Raw genomic sequence first — 6,051 nt, forward strand, 5'->3', positions numbered from 1 at the left:
TTCCTTAATTTCTCTCTGAAGGTCGTTGATCGTAACTTCCTTTTTAGACTAGGTAAACCTATTGTAGATTTGCTCTAAATCTACCTTGGGTTACTGGATTCTTAGTTCAGATTTGCTAGTTTCCTTTACTAAGGTCTGATGAAAAAGGGTAAGCTTCTGAGCTTTGATGACAGGATCTTCTATTGCTTCTATGTGGTCTAGAAGAAGTTCTTCTTGCCTGTTGAGAACATTGATGATTTTGTTCCTACAACAACCATCTTTGCATGGTGTGGGTTCATCTGGGCCACTAGAGGTGCTGGTTCTAGAGGATTCAGAGGATGACCTATATATCTGCCTAAGTTCACTGTCACTAGCACTGCTGAATGACTCATTCTCTGAATGGTCAAGTTCTAGTAACTTGAAGATCTCATTTTTGCTAGGTTGGTCACTAATAAGGGTATTGATAAGGGATTTGGCCTTAGCTCTACACTCGCTCTTGAAATGACCTTTCTTTCCACAATTGTAACATTTGCCTGATGCTTGTGGAATGGGTTCCTTGGATTTTCCTTTCTTATAGAAATCATCAGTCTTGTAATTCTGTTTTCTATAATACTTGGTAGCTTTCTCCCTATAGGATTTCTCAGAGGATTCCTTTCCTCTATGCTTGGATTTCCTCTTGGAAGGTTTGACTGAGGGTAAGCCATACTGTGTACAAAAATGTCCCATTTCGTACTTGGCTTTGTTCTTGTTGATTTGGCTTTGGATTTTGAGATCTCTACACATCTTTATTCCTTCGCTTCGAATGGTGCTAGAGATGTCTCCATAGGTTAGGTTATCATAATCTATAACACCGGAGGGACTACAAAGGGTTTCTTTGACTTTCCGGCTGAAAAGTGTTGGTAAACCATTAATGAATTTCTACTTCCAAAACGGAGAGTTACAATCAGTTCTATGCATGACTCTAGTAGTAAAGATATCTTCATACCACTTGTAGTCTCCTAGGGTTTTACATCTAAGGTTACTTAGCTGCTCGTAAATCCTAGATGTAATATTGCTAGGTTTTCCTATGAAGTGTTTCATGATCGTATAGATCAGGGTATTGACTCCATCAAGAACTCCTTGTTCAACCTCGTTGATGATGGGGGTTCCTTTCTCATCTTTTTGAATTGCATGCTTGATGTCTTCTTTAGACATTTCTGTTAGGCAGTTGTTCCACCATTGCAAGAGTTTTTCTGTAAATCCTAAAACCTCATTTCTATGACTTCCTTGTGAGGATGGCCTTCGTCCAGGTAGTTGTTGGCTACCATAGTCATATGCTGGATTTTGTTTAGGATTTCCTGTTCTGATAAACCATCTATGTTCCATCCATAGAGTCTACCAGATGATACTGAGAACTGGTTACTAACATTTCGTTCCTCATATTGGAGGTCAGGGGGTGTTGGTCTAGGGTACCAATTCTTGGTTGAGCTGGATAGATTCATATTGGGATGGTAAAGCCGTTTTACCTGTAAATCTTGAAACTGGTTTTCTAGATGTTCTATTTTCTGGTCAGAGGCTTGGCTAGAATTGCTAGAGGCTGCTTGGATATCTAAAACGTGAAGTTGGCCAGTTGCAACTGATGAAGGGGTGGCTGGTTCCTTCTTAACAAGTTCTTCTAGCTTTTGGGCAACAATTTCTAAGGCTGTCTTGTCCTTAGGATAACTAAGGCTAGTGTGCCTGGTTGTGGGTAACTTGACTAGAGGCTTTTCTAAGGCTTGGATAGGTTTACTAGAGCTTCCTGGCTGGAGGATAACCTTGTTTTCGATCTTATCTTCTATCCTATCAAGTTGTTTTCCTATAACATTAAGACACTGGTTAGTATAGTTGTTCTGTTCAACCATTTTGTTGACAGATTTATCCTTATTATATGAATATAAAAGACCAAAATCCATAGTACCTTTTATATATTTAAGGATTCTCTTTGTTGCAAGGCAGTGTAATTCCTTTGGTTTCTATATATATCTACTCAAAAGACCAACACTATAAAAAAAATGTCTAGCCTTGTGATTGAGAGGTACGTTAAACTTCCGATCAAACTCCTAAATATACTTTTCCCTTCTCCGTCTCGTGTCAATTTTAGATTCACTGCAATAGGTGTATTGATAGCATTGCAATTTTTTATATTAAATTCGTCAAGCAATTCTTTTGCATATTTTTTTTGACATATGAAAATGCCATTCAGTTGCTGTTATACCTCAATCCAAGGAAAAATGACATAAGTCCAAAGTCGGTCATCTCAAACTCCTTAAATATAGCTTGTTTAAACTTATGGAACATTTACTGACTATTTCCTAATAACAAATCACCAACATAAAGGCAAGCTATAAGAATTTCACTTCCTTGAAAAAACCACTTCTTTGAAAATAGCTATCAATACGAGAATTCCAAGCTCAAGAAGCTTGCTTTAGCCCATATAAAGCTTTCTTCAAATGATACACCTTGTCTTTTTCTCCTTCAACCATAAAACCTTTAGGCTGCTGTACATACACCTCTTCTTCAAGAATGCCATTTAAGAATGCCAATTTGACATCTAGTTGGTATATTTTCCAACTATGATGTGCTGCAAGAGAAATCAACGTCCTCACTGTGTTAAGTCTTGCTACTGGAGTAAAGACTTTTTCATAGTATACCCCATACTTCTGTTTGTAACCTTTAGCTACAAGTCTTGCCTTATAGCGCCCAATCCTCCCATCAACTGGTGATTAATCTTATACAACCATTTTACACCAATGGTTCTTTGACCTGAAGGAAGTGTAGTCAATTCCATGTGTTGTTTTTCTCAATGGCATAAATTTCTTTTTGCATGGCATTCCTCCAACAATTCTCTTTCATAGCTTCTTTGAAAGTAAAAGGCTCATGGTCCACATACAAACAAAAGAGACTTATCTCTTCAATTTGTGCATAAATATCTTCTAGGCCTCTCATTTTGATTGGTGTTAGAGATAGAGAAATGCTACCTGGGTTTCAAATTAATGAAGTGCCTGTTGATGATGCATAGCAGTGAGGTGTTGAGGAAGGTCTCTCTAAACCTTCATAATTCACATCTTTTTATTGCCCTTCTAGCTTAAGTGGCTTCTCTTTACTTGTGATGTCATCTTTCCATCCCCATGACTCATTTTCACTGAAAATGACATCTCTACTCACCACTACCTTGTTGGTAAGTGGATTGTAGAGTTTGTGAACTTTCGACTCATCACCCAATGAAGATGTACTTCTCCCCACGATCATCTAACTTCTTTCTCTTAGTCTCAGGCACTTGAGCACATGCAATACAATTCCACTATGCATAGTTGGATGTTTATTTGTTTAACTAAGGATTATTCATAGTAAATCTATTTAAAAACTTGACGCATCTAGTAGTGTCTATACCTACGAATTCCCAAGATGTTAGATGATCATATATATATATATGATAGTTGCTTTTTATTTAAAGCAGACCTGGGCTATAATGGGGACACATACAATAATATGACTGAGATTAAAAAGAGCTAAATGTTTAATCCAAAAAGAAAAGAATCCAAAATCACCAACCATATAAAAAAAATTAATAATAAAAAAAGCAGGACAAAATCTAACTAAATTTTACCCAACAAAAGAATTAATTCACATCAATCACTAAGAAAACACAAGGTCGCCAATAAGTGAGACGAAAAATTTTATATTTGTACAAAGGGGGGAAAAAGGAAATCATTGTATGGTACACGTCCTAAATGTGATTGGGCCCGTGTTAAGGCCAGACCATGTTTGAGCCATCAATCAGTTTGTATTAAAACTTAAAATGTTGATCTAATTCCCAAAAGGTCAAAAGGTTTAGGCCTAGTTCCATCAAGCCTAGTCCTAAAAAATTAAACCAATCTGGAAGCTCGGTGGAGTTGGACCTATCTTCTTTGTGGCAAAACGGATTCGACATTAGAGCCCAGGTCTGCTTTAAATAAAAATGAAAAAAAAATAAAAAAAAGACATATTTATATGTGGCTGCTGGGATTCGAGCCCAGGTCTCCACGGCCACAACGTGGAATTCTTACCACTAAACTACAGCCACTTTGTGCAAATTGATGATGATGATGATGATGATGATGATGATTATTATTATTATTATTATTATTATTATTATTATTATTATTATTATTAGTTGCAATATTTGGAGCACGTTTGGTACACTGAATGGAGATTACATTAGCAATAGTAATCTTTATTACTGGGAATAAAAAATATTGTAGGGGAATAATTATTATTATCTATAAGTTTGGTTATTACATATGAAAAGCTTGTAAAAAAATGTTGTATAAGGAAAATTTATATTTTTTTTAAATATATTAATTTTAAAACTTATTATATGCACTAAAGAATAGCTATTACATCCATTTTAAAGAGGAATAGTGCCACCACATACCCTTGATGCGATGATCACTCTACAAGTATAAGTGCTTGTGAGGTGTGGTGGGTAAAGGTCAAGGCTCAAGTCTCTAAGAGGAAGCTTCACATACATATATATACTTAGATTATACTAAAGTAGAATTTCTATCATATATATTAAAAAAAAATGAATAGCTATTCTTCAATTTAAAGAATAATTATTCTTTTGTAATAACTAATCTATGTAATAAATATGTAACCACATGACCAAATTGATGTTACACATGAATAGTTATTCTATTACAGAAATTATTACACCATATCAAACATACCCTTAGGATTTTGTACCTGATGCAATAGCTCTCAATAACTTGATTGAAAGTTGAAAGGGACAATTTTCAATCTCAACCATTGAATTAGTGAAAAAAGTAAAAATGTGAAAGTTGCAAAATAAAAGTGGTAAAAACTTTTTTTGTGAAAAAGGGGGGTGGGGGGCGGGGGGAGTAATTGCACTGGATCCTAATCCTTTCAACCAAATTATACCAAGTTACCAACCTCTATTGGACGTTTACGAACACTTCCCTCTCTTAAGGTTTTTTCTTTTTTAGAAGCCCCTTGAAGTTTATGAATGAATGACAGTTCCCTCTTAACGTATGTTTAAATCAATCTTATAAAAAAATATATAGATAAATCTTATATAAAAAAGATATGTATAAATTAATAGGGATTATTTTTCTAACAATGAAATATTATATTAGTAAAATAACATTAGTATTACATTTATAAAAACTTCATACTCAAGGGGAAAGTATCATTTGTAAAACGTTTTACGGAGTGTCATTTCATCAAAATTTAAGAAAATTTAGTATAATTTACTTTTATTTACATAGGAAGTTTATAAATCTCATATTTTCAATGTCCTTTCATATGATCGAGGAAGGAAAATCTCGCACAAAAAAACAAAATGAGTTTGTAATAATGTTCTATAATCACAGGCAAAGAGAATTTAGTCTCAACGACACAATAAACAAATTAATTACTAGCAGTCAAGTCAAGACTGAGAAGTGGTTGGGTTATGGACATGGGGGCTGATTTTTTTTTTGAGAAAGACTTATGGGGGTTGATTAATAGCTCTCATCTCAGAAAGAGTGAATAAATAGCATACAAAATGAATTGAAACTTGTTAAAGTAATGTTCAAAAACTTCATACATAGGTTTCAAAATTGTTTCTAAAAAAAAGAGGATAATTATAGATTATAGATTACCTACTTGTGGTTTATCCCGAATTTAACTTACCTACCCGTAGTTTCATTTTGACACTTTACCCACCTGTGGTTCATTCCATTTATGCTCTGTAACCCACCTCTAATTTTTCCGTTACTCTAACAAGTTTCATAAAAAAAACAAATAAGAAATCAGATCAAACATTCCTCTCCCATGCACTCTCTCATGCTCTCTCACCCACCTGAGATCTTAGATGCTATAATGGCACCCACTTGATTTATTAGTCCGAGAATCATCTGGGTTTTCATCGTGCAAAGAAACCGAGGAAGAAGGAGACTTACAGATTCTAGGTTTTGAGCGTTACCAACCTGTTCAAGTTTAGGAACACTCTCAGTCTTAGTCCGTTTGTGTTTCTCTCTATTGGGTGGGCTTCAGATCAGCGTGGGGTTGTGG

The 6,051-nt window shown here is 35.0% G+C and overlaps 1 non-coding gene across 1 annotated transcript; it reads right to left on the reverse strand.

Annotated features, from left to right (window-relative positions):
* Nucleotides 1–3,988: 3,988 nt before the first annotated feature.
* TRNAH-GUG (transfer RNA histidin (anticodon GUG)) lies at nt 3,989–4,060 on the reverse strand. The gene has a single exon. It is a non-coding gene; the product is annotated as a tRNA-His (tRNA).
* Between the last annotated feature and the right edge of the window lie 1,991 nt (nt 4,061–6,051).

Source organism: Castanea sativa, chromosome 8 (genome assembly GCF_040712315.1).
Source record: "Castanea sativa cultivar Marrone di Chiusa Pesio chromosome 8, ASM4071231v1".
Taxonomy (NCBI): Eukaryota; Viridiplantae; Streptophyta; class Magnoliopsida; order Fagales; family Fagaceae; genus Castanea; species Castanea sativa.